The following is a 17,082-nucleotide window of genomic DNA, read 5'->3' as shown; positions in this document are numbered from 1 at the left end:
TTACCTCTTCTTAGGCCCCTCTCTCTGATTCTCGCGGGAGCGTGAATCCTAGCTTGGAATCCCTTAGAACGGAGCAGCGCAGAAACGCAGATCCCAATTGGCCAAAACCACCTGTCACTCTATACGGGGGACGGGGGGCCGAGGGAAAAACGAGAGGAGCCCTCCGGAGCGGCGCGCTCTAATAGCTTATCGACGGAGTTCCTGGCCTGTTAAAACTACAATTCCCAGCAAACCTTGCAGCACGGGTTGCCTCATTGGTCCCAGCATGCAGCGCCTCTCCAATTACTGAGTGGGCAATAAAAAGCCGTACTAGGCGTGTGAGAGGCAGAATAAGGATGGGAGGCAAGTCAGCTTCGCCGCGGTCTCCTTTCAATAAGCATGACTTTCGGAACACCAGGCGTGCTTCTTTCTCGTCACACCCAGCCTCGCTCGGTTCCCCTTCGTTCACACAATTGCTACCGGCCCGTGCGAAACTTGCGTGCCCTCCTCGGCTCTCCCCTCACCTCGCGCCCTTGGGCTTATCTCCTCTTTCCCAGAGCGCGTTTTCGGCGACCAACTCGGCGGAATGTTCCCTTTTCCTAATGGTGGCTGTGCGCGTCCGTCATCGGGAGAGGGGTGGGATCTGCGGGCTGAGCGAGGGCTTGGTTGGCTGCCTCGGGATTTGCGCCTCTCTTCGGGTTGCGCAGTCAGGCGGCGGGGGTGCGAGAGAGGGAGAGCCGGGCAGGTCGCTCCTCTCTCTTTCCCTCTCTCCGCCCACACGCGCCTCCCCCACCCCACTCCGCCCGAGACAGCGGCGGTGACTCTGAGGCGGCGGCGGCGGTTAGAGCAAGAGCAGACGCGGGCGGGGATGGTGCGTCTCGGGGAGGCGGTGGCCTTTGCCGCTGCCACCGCTGCCGCGCCGGCTGCTGCTGCTGCTCCTCCTGCCGCCCCTCCGTCCTTGCTGTGGGGGTGAAGAGGACACCCGAGACCCGACAGAGATGAGGTAGCGGCGTGAGGCGGCGGCGGAGGGGACCCGCGGGCCAAGGGGCTCGGCAACGGGCAGGGCGAGCCCGGGGGGTCACCCTGGTGAGGGGAGCGCAGGCGCGCTGGGGAGAGCGAGGCGGGGAGGGACCCCTCCACCAGCCCCAGCGCACGCGCGCGGCCCTCTCGCCCTTCTTCGGGGGCCCCGCATTCGCCCCCGCCGCCTGCCCTGCTGTTATTCCCAATGTTATTCCTGGTTGGCGGCCCGTTTTCCCTCCCTCCCCGGTATGATTTTTGTCCGCGTTCTTCTCTCCCTCAGTCCGCCCCATTGCCCGGCCCACCCACCCCCTCCATTGCCCGGCGCCCCTCTCTCCTTCCATTCGCCTCCCGCGCGAGAGGAGGACGATCCGTGGCCATTGACCCGGAGTGTGTGCCGGGAGCTCTTCGCCGGCGGCCGTGATTCCTTTAAAAAAAATCTCCTAATGCTGGTCTTCTGGCGCCGATAGCGGCGCCTTTGATTTCGTCTCCTGCTCCCGATCTTTTTGACTCTTATTTCTTAGAGGTGGGGAATATATATATATATAGCAAGCAGAAGGGAATAGTGTGCGGGGTGATGAGCGGGCCCTACTTGTAGGGGGTGGGGAAGAGAGAGCTTATTTATGCCCGGCTCGGGCAAACGAGATTGCCTTTCCTGCAAAAGCAGCCGACGTCTTTGTCGTGCCTGTTTTAACAAACACGCTCTCGCTCGTGTCTGTTTTAACAAACTCGCCGGTAGACTGTCGGTGCGAAGAGATGCAACGAGAATCCGAGGTGGAGCATGCAGAAGTAACTTATACAGTAGTGTCCCTGGCTGAGATTGCTGCGCGCGGGCAGCCATGGTTTCCAAAGAGGAATCTCCGTCAGTGACATTCTCCGACTAAAAAAAGTGTCTGGATTTTTGCATGAGGTTTGGCCTTGCACTTTCTAGCCCATGCACCTTTTTTTTTTGGCCTTCACAGCCCTGTAATGAAGGAAACATGTCCTCCACTTCAAAGATTGGCATTTAGCCTTGGAAGAAGCAAGGTCTTTATCACGTCACTTCTATTTGCTCTGAGTTGAACAGCAACATTTATTTGATTACATTTGTACCTATAGATAGTCTTCATCTTGGATGTGTTTTCCTCATAGGAAATTGACTACTGAGAACAAACTGCTTACCAATAATACTATATTAAATAATTTCTTCTTGTAGGCATTCCCAGCTGGAGTAAGTGTTCAGTAATGAAACAGCCATGAAAATGTGACATAGTGACTTCTTGCTCATAGCCATCCTTCACAAACAGTAAATGTTTTTTGGCTGCTTGTTAAAGACAAACATATATCCAGTTGAGTTTATTATGCTTGAGGGTAAGACTAAGGAAATAGTTAAATTATTAGATCTCTTATGAAACTGTGAGCTCCTTTGACAGGATTTAAGATGTCAGTATGATGCTGAAGTCCAAAGAGATAATTAGTTAGATATTAATACTCTAATCAAAGATCTGGGATTTATAGAGCATCCCAAATTAAATACAGTGGTACCTCTAATTACAAACTTTATTCGTTCCGGAGGTCCGTTCTTAACCTGAAACTGTTCTTAACTAGAGGTGTGCTTTCGCTAATGGGGGCCTTTTGTTGCTGTTGCGCCGCCAGCACACAATTTCCGTTCTCATCCTGGGGCAAAGTTCTCAACTCGAGGTAACTCTTCCAGGTTAGCGGAGTTTGTAACCTGAGGTGTTTGTAACTTGAGGTACCACTGTACTTATAAACAATAGTGTGTTGCAAAATGTTAAAAGCTATATCAGAGTGAATAGCAGAATCACAGTATGCTCTAGTCTAGAGGCTGGCTGTTGAGAGGTACTACCTAGCTTCCCAATTGACACATCCCAGCAATGATAAAAGAGAAATATGTACAGAACTTGCTGGGAGTTTGCTTAATGTGATAGCAAATTAACATCCCTCCCACACATCTCAAAGTAGCTCTCCAGGAAAACTATTTTTAATAAGGGCTCTTATTAGTTGGTTTGACCCTTATATTCTTAGTATATACTTTGTAGAAAATATTGAGGGGAAAATAAGTATTGGAAAGTTAAATATAATAGCAATGGATTCTGAAAAAACAAGGCAAACAAGAAGGCATGTTCGTTGGTTAAGAAATGACTGTGTTAGCTTAGTGATAGGGGAAAAGGAGAGAAAATGGCAGAAAAATTAAATTCTCCATTTTCTATCTTTGATACTGATGGCATGAAAAATATTTTTGAACTAAATATGTGGAAATAGTAAAACATAGACCAAGCATTAGGAAAGCTTATTTGCAAGAATGGTACAGGATACTTGGCAAGATTTCAGAATTTATTTAGCTGCTCTACTGCTGAAGCTTGGGTGGCTTACAGGAAGTTAAAGCAAATATAAAATTATATTAAAATAGCTGTAACATACAGTAGAGTAAGATTCATTCATACCATAAAATATATTTAAAAGATCTAAAAGGCCCAAACAGATTATATAGCATCAAAAAGAATGCAGGAATAGCTACTGGTCAAGTTCTCCAGAGCGGGAATTAAGAGGCAGAGTGCCTTGATTGAGGGGACACTAAATTTGGTCACCATCTACCTTCTAATGACTAGGACCAGTAACCTAATGCCAAGCCAGATCAAGTGTAGGAGGAGATTCTTTAGATTCTCTGTTCCCAAGTTGTTTAGTACTTCAAAGGTTAAAACCAACACTTGACATTGTCCCATGAAAAGACTGAGAGCTGGTGTCTGGCTGTCTGAGAATTGGAAGTTCCATGCACCTAATTCAGTTAGGAAACCTGTTCCTGTATTTTGCATAAATTATAGTTCCCAAGTGGTTCTCAAAAGCAGCTCCTTGAACAATACATTGAAGTACTTTAAATAAGCTGTCAACAGCATGGATAGCAGCATTTTTTCATTGAATATTTTTCATAAAACAGGTTACTGTATTTTTCGTCCCATAGGGTGCACCGTCCCATAGGACGCACCTAGTTTTTTGGGGGGAGGGGGAATAAAGGAATTTCCCCCCCTTTATTCCCCCCCCAAACCAGGTCGGGGAATCCAAACCAGGTCGGGGAACAACGTGATGGCGGTGCTTCGCCTCCCCGCTGTCCCCCGAGCTTGTGGGGCTGCCCAATATCTGCACAAAGCCCGGGGTGCACTGTGCAGCATGCCCCAGGCTTCGGGATGCAGGCTGCTATCCGCAAGCCTTGGGAGCCCGATGGGAACTCCTGTGGAGCTCCCAAGGCTTGCGGAGAGCTTCCTGAAGCCTGTAGAGCGAGAGGGGTCGGTGCGCACCAACCCCTTTCGCTCTCCAGGCTTCAGCGAAAGCCTGCATTTGCCCCATAGGACGCACACACATTTCCCTGTCATTTTTGGAGGGGAAAAAGTGCGTCCTATAGGGCGAAAAATACGGTAATATACAGTATTGGTATAGAAAGGAATACAGTGGTACCTCGGGTTACAGATGCTTCAGGTTACAGATTCCGCTAACCCAGAAAAAGTACCTCGGGTTAAGAACTTTGCTGATGACGGCGCGGCGGCAGCAGGAGGCCCCATTAGCTAAAGTGGTACCTCAGGTTAAGAACAGTTTCAGGTTAAGAATGGACCTCCAGAACGAATTAAGTTCTTAACCCGAGGTATCACTATAACTGAGATTCATACATGATTACTCTAAAGTAATGTATTGGAACTTGCAACACATTCCACACAGCCTTTTCTGTGGCTACCTTGCCCCTTCTTTGATGGCCTCCTCTTACATTATGTGAATACTTAACTTCTTAGGAAGTTATTTGAACTCTAGCAGCTTTGATGAACTCTGGTTTTTCCTATTTGACTCTTCGGAGTGTATTTAGTCTGAGAGTTTTTATTAAAAATGTATCAAATGAGGAAATTGAATTACATTCAAAAAATATGTTTGTAGCTGCTAGTTTAGATCTAGATGAGGTCAGTTGCCATTAGAGCTCACTGAAATGGTGAGAAAAGTTAGTCGTGGGCATGAATTAAATGACAGTCTGGATTCAACTGTGCTTTTAATTGAGATGTGTGTTTGTGTGCAACTTCTTTGACTTGTTTTTGACTGCTTATATCTTTTTACTGTTTTTTATTTGGTTTGAACTTTTGGGAAAATGGGATAGAACTTATTTTAACTTACTTACATTTCTATGCATGTTTATTTGAAACTAAGTATTCAGTAATGTTTAGATTTATTGACTGAATTACTGCTGGAGGTGTCTAAATCTTGTGAGTTTGCATGTATAATGTATGTGCATAGTAGCATACACTGACATATACGTTACTGAAAGCCTGTTTCTCCTCAGTTCCTGAAACTTAAGGAATAATAAATGAGAATGCATGCTTGTTGTTTCTGTGGTTTATAGCTAAGTATTACTTTTTAAATAAATCCCAACTTCCAGATCTGGTACTACAAAGATGGTGTGATTAAAATACTGGAAGAAACATTACAGTACAGTCATACTTCGGGTTGAAGTAGTTTCGAGTTGAGCATTTTCGGGTTGCGCTCCGCGGCGACCCGGAAGTAACGGAACGCATTACTTCTGGGTTTCACTGCATGCGCAGACGCTCAAAACGACCTTATGCACATGTGCGGAAGCAGCGAATTGCGACCCGCGCAGACGCGGGTTGCGTTTGCTTCAGGATGTGAACTGGGCTCCAGAATGGATCCTGTTTGCATCCAGAGGTACCACTGTATGTCAACACTTCCGTGTAACTAAAAGTGGGCCTGTAGTTTCGTCTAGATATAAGGGAAAGCTGCCAGTGGCATGTGGAGGAAATGCTTATTTCTAGCAAGGCAGGCAAAAAGATGGAAATGGTCTAACTTAAAGGCCTCTTTAATTCAAACCATAGAACCATTGGCATTTAGGCTCAAACAGCTCACAGACCGTTCGAGCTTGTATGATTAGTACTTGTATGCTCTCACTTTGGCAGTTTTACAGCAGTCATGTTTTCACACAGATGAGCTGTTTGAGAACAATTTCACCAGTGTATTAAGCCCAGAATCTTTGCTTCAGAGTTAACAGACAAAGTGTTGCTTAAAACTGCAGTAAAAGGAATTGATTGTTTTAGAGTCTCTCTTTAGTTGTACTCTAGTTGGACATTAGCTTTTTCCAGGTTTGCTTGATAAATCTTCAAATGTCTGTTTTTTGCAAGCTTTTTAAGAAGTAATAATTTACTCAGAGCTATGTTTCATAGGAATCAATAGGGGATACCTGTAAGTAAATAGATAAAGCTCAGGGTTGGGATGCCAGTAAATAGATCTAGAAAACAGCTAATAATTGAGACTGTGGTCCAGGCCAGATGTGATAAAACAAGCTACATTGAGTGAGCCACAAGGTTTGTTGTTAAGCCAAGGTTTGTTCTTGGTTTTCCAATCATAGCTTGTTTGAACAGAATATACTCTGATCTCTGGTTTTGATATATTGCTAAGCCAGATATATATTGCTTAGCTAGAAGGGAGTGGGCACAATCTCTGCATTTGTGGTGGGCCATTAACTATGGTTTAGCATAATGTATAAACTTTGACATTGTGTTTTAAGTGTTATATTTCAATACTCTCTATAACAACATGATCCATAACATAACATCATAATCTGTAACATAATTTTATTGGTATAGTGCACAAAATTCACAATATGATGGTACTTTAAACCAAATAGTGCTTATATGATGTCCTAAACTCAATATTGGTAGACGTGCAACATACCAAACATTTCTAACTTTGCTTGTTAGCATTTAGCTACACATTTCTGTTTTTCCAGTAAAATTCTCTAAGCATACCTTGATTGTCTGCGTATATATGAGGCTAATTATGAAATATTTATTAGATGTATATGGCTTCCACTTCTATATTATAGTACAAATATCTGTCTGACCTTTATCTGAGGATAAGTTCTTAAGACCTTGTTCTTAAGACAGCTTTCTAAAGGTGAATTGTGAGTCTGAGATGAATCTGGCAAGGTTCCTAAGACGTCATTAGACTTGTAACTGACCATTCTCATATACAAATTTTATGTCTGCAGCAGCTTCTGGTTAAGAATGTTAACCTTTTGCAATGCAACTGAATGGCAAAGGCTAATTATGAAAAGCTTAAAATAACTTAAAGCCTTCATGCTCAATTAGAAGTAGTAGTGACTACTGCTTGAATAGTAAAGTACCTTGGTATGTAGCTTCTGATCCTTGTTCTTTCTTTGACTTTGATTTTGGTAAAGTGAAAATAAATGAAGATTCTAGCTTCAAAATGGGAATGACAGCTATTATATTAGACTATCATAATTGCTATTATGCTGTTGATTCGCTCCTGTGAGTGAGAGCATCCCTGAGCATAGCATAACATTTTTTAATTTCAGATTTCTTTTAGACTTGGGTTGAATTCTAATTTCATTTTCCATGAATGAAAAGATTCCTTTGTCTATGTATGGCTTTTGAATCCAGTGGAGGGATCCTGCTGATGGAAGTGGAGACTATTTTTGTTAATCCCTGTTTCCCCTACACAGACCCCCTTCCACACACATCGTGTGGGTGGCCAGAGTATACTGGCTTTCAGCTCTGCAGTCCGTAAGCAACCTTTACTTATCCTTCTCCACTAAATGCTTCTCTTGACATAAAAGCCAGCATCCTTGCACACCTTTTTGAATGTTTCATTAATGTAAAAAATACGAAGAGCACATGTAAAATGTTTCAACATAAAAAATTCATAGTGCCCTATAAAGGCATCCATTTTGAGCAGATGCAAGTGTTATGTGAATATTGTATTTGATCTGGAAAATACATTGAATGACCATTACACACAGGGGTTCCATTCCCGGCCACTACGTCCATCAGCGGAGTGCATATAAGCGTGCCCTGTTCTGCCCCCATTCCACCCATTTAGTGACATTTTTGGGTTACTTCCAGGTTTGACTGTGAGTCATTCAGACACACATTAATCAGTTGTTGACTATATGGCATATGTTGGCAGAAGGAAAAGCCTTGCATTGGGCAGACATAAATAAAAAGAAAATTCTCAAGAAAATTCCACTTACCATTCATCCTATATCTGAGGATAAGTTCTGCACTGTGGATTAGTGGCTTCCATGACTAGGAATTGGGTATGAGAGTTGTTCTAGGCAGGATTATGCTCCCTCTGAAAGATCAGGTATTTAGTTTGAGGGGAGTACTCTTGGATTCCACCTATTGCTGGAAGCACAAGTTTCCAAATTCAGCTGGTTCTCCAACTAAGGCTCTTCCTAGAAGGGGGTAGCTTGGCCACTTTGCTTCATGCTATAGTAATTTTCTATATGGACTACTGCAGTTCATTCTACATGAGGCTGCCCTTGAAGATTGTTCAGAAGCTGCAGCTAGTACAATATGCAGCTGTGGGGATCTTATTGGGTCTCTTACCTAGAGACCATATTGCATCAGCCTAGAAGCATTTGCAGTGGCTGCCAATTAGCTGTCAAGTCCAATTCAAGGTTTTAGTTTTGACATATAGAACCCTATATGGCTTTATCTGAGTGACTGTCACCCAATATTAACTGACCCAGGACTTGAGATCTGCTCTTTCAGCTTTGTCAGTAGTGCCATCAGCAAGGGCTCTTAAGGAAGCAAGCCACCTCATCTGTAGCATTCCCCTCAGAAATTTGGCTGGCGCTAACTTCACGTGGTTTTAGGTACTAATTGAAAATGTGTTTTTGTGGGGGTTTTTTGGGTTAGGCTCCTGATGGATAAATACTTGGTCCACAGAATATAGTGACTATATGGTTTCAATGGGTTATAAGAGCAGAATTTTTAGGGACGCGGGTGGCGCTGTGGGTAAAACCTCAGTGCCTAGGGCTTGCTGATCGCATGGTCGGCGGTTCAGATCCCTGCGGCGGGGTGAGCTCCCGTTTTTCGGTCCCAGCTCCTGCCCACCTAGCAGTTCGAAAGCACCCCTAAGTGCAAGTAGATAAATAGGTACCGCTTTCTAGCGGGAAGGTAAACGGCGTTTCCGTGTGCGGCACGGGTGCTGGCGCACCTGTGCAGCTTCGTCACACTGGCAACATGACCCGGAAGTGTCTCCGGACAGCGCTGGCCCCCAGCCTCTTAGGTGAGATGGGCGCACAACCCTAGAGTCGGACACGACTGGCCCGTATGGGCAGGGGTACCTTTACCTTTTTAAGAGCAGAATATAAATTATAAACATTAAATTTGAAGAGATTGCAAGGAGTATTGCATCTTATTTGAGGCTGAATTGCTGTTGTTTTTTAAAAAATATTTTGTTACTTATGTAAAGGAGAACTGGTAATCATAATGAATATTTAAACTACTGTGATACTCTTGTTTGAAAATCTGTAGCTGTGTAATCAGATCAGTAGCTGTATAATAAATCAAACCAATGTAGTGATAGTGCTGAATATTTAAACTATACATTGTTATACTGGCTAGTTTGTGTTAGCAACCTTGCGTTTAGATTTGTTTTATTTAAAATTGTACCCTGCTTTTTAAGGAACTTCCTCCACAGAGCAGTTATGATCTCATATATATAATTCTACTTATTCTGACAATAAAACATTCAAAATTCAGTACAATTAACCAATATATCAGCAGAAAAATAGAATAGAAAACAATGCAAATAATAAAAAACAGCATTAAGACTAACAAGGATTAAAAACTGCAGGCATCAACATATTTTCTGAGTGTATGGTTCAAGAGCTGAAGGTCATAAAGGAGGAAGAATTCAGCTGTCTGCTTTCTAAATGCTTTTCATATTCGTAAGGCTGAATAGATGCTGTGTAATCTGACTTTCAGCCTAGCATGTCAACAATCTTTAAAATGTAAAGCTTCTTTTAATTGTATTCAGTTTCATGTTCCCTGAAATATAATTTATATGGGCAAACTAAAGAAATGAATTCTTGATGGTAAATGTTCTGTATTTTGCTGTAGTTAAATAAAAGCACTTCCCAACCCTGCAAATGCATGTAATCATAGTTGGGTTGTCTGAAGTTTAAAGGAGATCAGGTGACCATTCCTATACATCTATAACATCTGATATCTCTAATTAAAATATCCACAAAGAGGAGGCAAACAGCTTATGTCTCATTTACAAGATAAATCAGTTTAAGAAGGCAAGCATAATAGCTCAGCCAAGTCCATATTGTTGAAAATAGCACAAATAATTGCCTTAAGATAGATACTCCTAAGTGTACAGTATGGAAGAATTAGCAAGACACTTGCTCGGAATGAACTACAGTTTAATTGTAGTGTTGAGCTCCCTTTATTTCAGCAGACATGGGCTTTCTTGGTAGTAAATACCCCATATAGACCATGTAATTAATACCCTATGTAGATAGCTAATGCATTTTTTCACATTTATATTTTAAAAATGCAGTGTCTCTATACATAGGACATAAAATACATAGTCTATATAGAATATATATTATGAAGAAAGCTGGTAATATTAATTACGTTTGAATGATATTTCACAAATTACTAAAGATCACCACAGAATTTGATTATAAACTGGTTATAAAAGAACTATGTTCTGGCTGCTTTAATCTTTTTGGTGTCTGAATTTATTTCACATGTAAAACATAGAATTTGGGTTAATAATATTTGAAATAAAGTTGTGCTGGAAACCCATTTGGACCAGATGAAGTATATCTCTAGATAATGGTTTTCAGTAATTGAATTAAAGCTTCATTTATATTAAGGCTTCTCAAGGTAGAATTAGACCTTATGAATGATGCAAAAACTTTAGCCTTGTTCTACATTTGCTCCTATAGTGTCTAGCTGTAAAGAGTGATAATGTGTGTGGTTTCCCTGCTCTGTTTTATTGATTGGAAGGATGGGGAATGTTAAAAAATTCAACATAGATAAAAGAAAATACTTCTTCATTCAGCATACACTTAACTTTGGAACTTGCTCCCATGTGAGGCCACCAACCTAGATGGCTTTAAAAGTTAAGACAAATTCATGGAGGAGAGGGCTGTTGCTGGATACTAGCCATGATGGCTATTCTCTGCCTCCACAGTTGGAGTCTATAATGCTTCTGTGTATCAGTTACCAGAAACCACAGGAGGGCAGGGTGCTCTTGTGCTCGAATCCTGCTTAGTAGTTGGCTACTAAGAGAACAGGATGGTGGACTAGGTAGGCCTTTGACCTGATCCAGTAGGCTGTTCTTATATTTTGCCTTAACCACAATATGTAGCTAATGGCTCCTTAACTCTTGGTTCTGTTCCCCATATTCTGAACGTTTAGATTTGATGAGCTTTGCTTTGCATGCACATGTAGTGTTTCACATCTGGGCAGGAGCTACTTTTGCTGGAAGGCTTGTACAGTGATACCTCGGGTTACATACGCTTCAGGTTACAGACTCCACTAACCCAGAAATATTACCTCAGGTTAAGAACTTTGCTTCAGGATGAGAACAGAAATTGTGTGCCGGCGGCGCAGCAGCAACAACAGGAGGTCCTATTAGCTAAAGTGGTCTTCAGGTTAAGAACAGTTTTCAGGTTAAGTACGGACCTCCAGAACGAATTAAGTACTTAACCCGAGGTAATGTTTCTTCCAGTATTTTAATCACACCATTTTTGAAGTACCATATCTGGAAGTTGGTACCACTGTACACCTCTCTTCTGGCATGGCCAGGAGAGAAAGGGTGTATTACTTTTGAGGTGTGTTTGGTTTGAGGTATAAATAAGGGCTCATTTGCATGTTTCATTGTATTGGAGTTTCTGAACCGTCTTCAGAGGCAGCCCCACAGGGCTGCAGTAATCTGACCTAGAGATTACCAGAGCATATACAACAGGAGTTAGGCTGTCCCTGTCTTCCAAATAGGGGCACAGCAATACTTTGTATTGTGGTTCGAGGACCCGACCCTGCGAAGTGAAATGAAGACACAAGGACACGTGATATAAGGTTAATGGGCTAGAAAAGGCCACAACTTTATTGATTACAGCAATGAAAAGGTATTGGCTCGCCACGGGACGACGATGAGGAATGAGGCCAGGGAGAGGCTAGTGCTGCAGCAAAAGGCTGCTGAACACGCCCCCTCTGTGGCACCTGGTTGGATGGCCACAGGAGGGGGCGTGAGCACCAGCCAGGTGAGCTGGAGGCAGGGGGCAAATGCCCCCCCTGCTGGGCGGTGCTCGGGCTCCCGCCCACAACCACTCCCCTCTCTTTCAGGGAGGAGAGTCTTTGCTTACTGTAGGAATGGCAGAGCTAGTGCTTTCCCTGCTCTGTTCTGCCATCTGGATCTTGTGTGTCAGTTTATAATTGATCCACAGTTCAGCTGACCCATCGTTTTAAGCTGCTGAAGACTCATGCTTAGTTGTTAGAAGCACATGTGATGGCTCTGTGCCTGAAACAGCTTAGAAGCTATTGGTTTGCTGAAGAATTGTGTTTCATTAAGCAGACTTCCCTTTGGATTTATGCAAGGGTAATTAAACTAATGAACTACTTGATTATGCTGTTAATTTGCAAATCCAGGCTTTGCTTGAAAAATTGCTATAGAATCTAAAAACAAATTATTGTTCTAAAATTAAACGTTGCTAAATGTTTTATTCTCAAGTTAAATGCAAGAAGTGCACAGTTGCATTCACACACAACTTTCTGAAAAGTAAACATTTTGGCTTCTTGAATTAGAGTCTTGCCGTCCATATGAGACCTGTGCAGTTGTACTGTAAAGGTAAAGGGACCCCTGACCGTTAAGTCCAGTCGGGGGTTGCGGCGCTCACCTTGCTTCACTGGCGAAGGGAGCTGGCGTTTGTCCGCAGACAGCTTCCAGGTCATGTGGCCAGCATGACCAAGCCACTTCTGGCGAACTAGAGCAGTGCACAGAAATGCCGTTTACCTTCCCGCCACAGTGGAACCTATTTATCTACTTGCACTTTGGTGTGCTTTCAAACTGTTAGGTTGGCAGGAGCAGAGACTGAGCAACGGGAGCTCACCCCATTGCGGGGATTCGAACCGCCAATCTTCTGATCGGTAAGCCCTAGGCTCTGTGGTTTAGACCACAATGCCACCTGTGTCCCATTATCAAGTGAATTTACTTCTAATATTCCTAATAAAATGCAGAAAGTTCATCTTCAGCACCAAGATAGTATCTTATGTGGATAAAAGTATTTATTTAACATTTTATATATTTAAGGTGCTTATATATCACTTAATCATTAACATTTCTAAGCAATGTACATAAAATTATATCCCAATTCCTTACAAAGAATAAGAACAGGGAAAATTCATCTCAGTCCTGAGCACTTCCTTTAAACATCTAGTGAAATAACAAAGTCTTTGCATGTGCCAGCAGTTCAGCAAAGAGGATGTCTGGCTAATCTCAGTCTGGTTAGAGTTCCACAATAATGAATGTTTTTTTTTTTTTTAACTGAATGCATAGATTCTAGTAGTTACAAGCTGTGCATTTGAGCCATGGAGGACCACCAACAAAGACTCCCCCAAGAATCATGAACTTGGGCTGGTAACTTTAGGTAGCCAGTTCAAGCTTTTAAGCACCAGTGTTACATGCTGTCAGTAGCCTGTTCCCATGATCCACAGGGTCCCTTCCAACTCCACAATTTTATGATTCTATGATCAGCAGTTTAGCCACAATATTCTGCACTAGCTGGAACTTCCAGATCAGGCGTGCTGGTAGTCCCACATAAAGTGCATTGCAGTAATCAAGCCTTGAGGTTACCAATGTAAGAATTGCTTTGGCCAAAAATGGTTGGAGCAGCAGCCATACCTGCTAAAATGCACTCTTAAACACTGAGGCTGCTAGTGTTACTTGTCAACAAATTTAATTTCTATTTACGCCTTGATTCTTGTACTGTGTCTAATCCAGGAAGTCTGGATTACAGCTAGTTGTGCAGTGAACATGGTATACAATCTTTCATAACTTATTACTCACCCTTCTGCTAATATTTACTTATGCCTCAACCTTGAATCATCTGCAGAAGTGAGATAATCTTTTTGGTCCCACAAGTGTGTTCACTATTTAAAAGTGCATTGCTTTTTTAAAATCTCAGTTTTGACTGTGGTAAAACTGCCAAATTTTCTTAATATAGTGTAGCAATTGAGAATTCCTCTTTTATCTGCTGTCGTTACTCAATATGGTGCCAGAGTTAGGTTTCAGAGTTGCAAAAAAAAGTATCACTGATTTTTACACAGCTTGGAATGTCAGTATGAATTTCCTAGTGCTTCTTTTCTAGGGGGAAAAAGTGCTGGTACTCACATTAAAAGAGGGAAGCGGGGGCACAGGCAAGGGGAGGGGGCAGTGTATGAGGGAGGGACATAGCCTGATTCAAAGTTTGGGCGGTGGAGGCAAGTTACCTGCTTGATGCTTCCTTGCCCACCCACCTACCAGGGTGCCTGTCACCCAGGTGAAGAGGTCTCCCCCGCAGGGAGCACCATCACCACCATTGCTTACCTTCTGGCAGCTGCTTTGGCGAGGGAAGCATCTTTCCTGCCAGTGGGGCTCCTCAGGCCAACTCCTCCCCTGTTCTGCGCTCTCTCTTTCTCTCTCTCTTTCCTGCATCTGTCCCCAAGCTGCCATGCAAGGAAAAAGAGGGCGGGCGCGGGATGACCAGCTTTGTCAATGTGTGGTGTGTGTGTGTGTGTGCATTGCCTCCAGGCTGTGGGGGGAGGAGGACACTTTCCTGAGTCCTTCCTGTGCTTTTCTCTGGGGGGGCGGCAGCGTGGAAGCCTCTGACTTGCCCAGGCTGCATCTGATCCTTCATTTTATTGTAGCTGCAAGGAGAAGCCCCAAGTTCACTCACTGCCAACACTTTGTGTGGTGCCTAGTAGAGTGAGTCTGATGTAGCCATCTTGTATATGAGTGCCATTCTAAGTTGGGAGCTGATCTATTTGGTGGAGCATTGAATTGCCATTGTATTGTTCCTTTTTGGACTGACTAGAAGAAGATTCACGAAACGGATTGAAATCCAGGTGTCTCAGAGTTCAGTTGGGATCACACCAGCACAAGTATACACAAAGAGTGTTGCTCTCATGGACTTACTTCAGAACTGTTTGGACTGTTTGGCTTTGAGATACTGAGTTGCGCATGTTGTTATCTTGGCACTGTATGTATTATTTAAGATTTCATGTAATAGACAGTATGGAAATGCTCTACATTATTGTTAACTGTTTTTGTGAACTACATACAGAGTTGTCTAGTTTGTGATTTATGTCTCTGTATTCCTTGGGTGTGGTATTTATGCACAGCTCTCTGAAGGTCCTGTCACAGCATTTTGATTAGGTTGATGTCTGGACTTTGACTGGGCCATTGCAATGCCTTGATTCTCCCCCCACCCCCAGCCATTCTGTTGTAGATTTGTTGGTGTACTTGGGATTGTTGTCCTGTTGCACAACCGAATTTCAACCAAGCTTCAGCTGTCAGGCAGATGGCCTCACATTTGACCGTAGTATACTTTGATATACACAAGATTCATGGTCAACTCAATGACTGCAAGGTTCCCAGGTCCTGTGGCTGTAAAACAAGGCCAAATTATCACCCCTCCACCACAATGCTTGGTATTTGGTATGAGGTGTTTGTGCTGATATACTGTTTGGTTTTCTCCAAATGTGGTGCTATGCATTATGTCCAAACATCTCCACTTTGGTCTTGTCTGTCCAAAGGACATTGTTCCAGAATTCTTATGGTTGTTAAGATGCAATTTTGCAAACCTAAACCATGCTGCCATATTCTTTTTAGAGAGAAGAAGGTTTGGCAACTCTTTCAAACAACCATACTTGTTCTGTCTTTTTCTAATTTTACTGTCATGAACTTTAACATTTAACATGCCAACTGAGTCCTGTACAGCCTGAGATGTAACTCTTGGGCTTTTTGCAATCTCTTTGACCATTGCAGAGCTTGACCTTGGGGTGAATTTGCTGGAACGTCCACTCCTGGGAAGATTGACAGCTGTCCTCAATCCTTTTCACTTTTGAATAATCTTTCTCACTCTAAAATGTTTGACTTAAAATTGGTGGTGATGGCCTTATAAACCTTCCCAGATGTATGGGCAGCAACGGCAGCAACAGTTGCTTCTCCAAGAGCATTGCTGATGTCTTTCGTCCTTAGTGTTGTGTTAAAACACACCTGAATGCTCCCGACCAGCAAACTGCTAAAACTTTGGATTTTACAGAGGTGGGCACACTTGCTGATGATCAATTAAGCAAGGGCATTTGATTATCAGCACCAGTCTGCTACTTATCCTCTTAATTTCTGTGCAAGCAGTAAGGGTATACTTAGTTTTTCACACATGGCTTCTTCATTTTGGCTTTGTTTTTGTTAAATAAATCATGACACAGTGTAACAAGTCATATGTTGCTGTTCATCTGAGGTTGTATTTACCTAAGTTAAAGACTTGCTAAGGAACAGATGGTTGTTATTACCGTATTTTTCTGTGTATAAGACATGTATAAGATGACCCCTAATTTTTTGAACCCAAAATTAAGAAATCAAAATTTTTTTGTGGAGGTCACCCAAAGAGGGAAGTTAGCCAAAGTTGTTGACATTTGGGGGCAAGATCACCCTTGAGTTGTTTACCTTTTTTAAACCTTAGAAAGGGAGGGGGATAGACAAGAACACCCCAATTCTAGAAGTGAAAACAAATCCCTACGCAGACCATCTTGCCTATAATCTCCCCGCACCAATAAACCTATTCCATTTTCAGCACTTGGACCAATATGGTCATCATTGAAGGATCCAAGAGAGTTTATACCAGTCAAATCTACATCTGAAGGCAAGATTAAGGTTTATCATGCTGTTATCTCTGTGTTTCATTGCCCTCTTGATGAGCATACTAGTTTTCTGCACCCAGAAGTTCATGAATGGTTTATATACCACCCTGTACCCAGAGGTCTCATTACAATTGTCACAACATTGTCCATACAATTAACATTCAGTCTTGCAGTTGGATGAAAGCCCCATAGAAAGGTCCCGCTGTAGGTCAGTCCAGGCCTGGACATCTTGCCAAGTACTGGTTGTCATTATGTACTTTCTTGCTCGCTCCTGCTAGGCTGATTTATTCTTGCTGTTGAGCTCTGTCTTGTTTGCTCATTTGAGTAAACTTCATGCAGACTCCCAGATAAAACTCACTGACCCAGCTACCAGCCT

General features: G+C 42.9%; 2 protein-coding genes across 11 annotated transcripts in view; one reads left to right on the top strand and one right to left on the bottom strand.

Annotated features, from left to right (window-relative positions):
* Nucleotides 1-632, bottom strand: part of CRYZL1 (crystallin zeta like 1) — a 28,756-nt gene extending 28,124 nt beyond the window's left edge. For 3 of the 5 annotated variants that reach the window (XM_083735101.1, XM_083735105.1, XM_083735100.1), the window contains exon 1: nt 5-497. The gene's annotated coding sequence lies outside the window, so the exon portion shown is untranslated. The other 2 variants (XM_083735103.1, XM_083735104.1) reach the window with 2 other exon arrangements.
* Nucleotides 633-673: 41 nt separating this feature from the next.
* Nucleotides 674-17,082, top strand: part of ITSN1 (intersectin 1) — an 87,566-nt gene continuing 71,157 nt past the window's right edge. For 2 of the 6 annotated variants that reach the window (XM_083735078.1, XM_083735082.1), the window contains exons 1-2: nt 676-982; nt 2,192-2,346. The gene's annotated coding sequence lies outside the window, so the exon portion shown is untranslated. Of the gene's footprint in view, nt 983-2,191; nt 2,347-17,082 lie in introns of all 6 variants that reach the window. The other 4 variants (XM_083735080.1, XM_083735077.1, XM_083735079.1 and 1 more) reach the window with 4 other exon arrangements.

Source organism: Podarcis gaigeae, assembly GCF_964106915.1.
Source record: "Podarcis gaigeae genome assembly, chromosome: 4".
NCBI lineage: Eukaryota > Metazoa > Chordata > Lepidosauria > Squamata > Lacertidae > Podarcis > Podarcis gaigeae.
The sequence above is the reverse complement of the archived record's forward strand: the minus strand, read 5'-3'. Positions and strand labels throughout refer to the sequence as shown.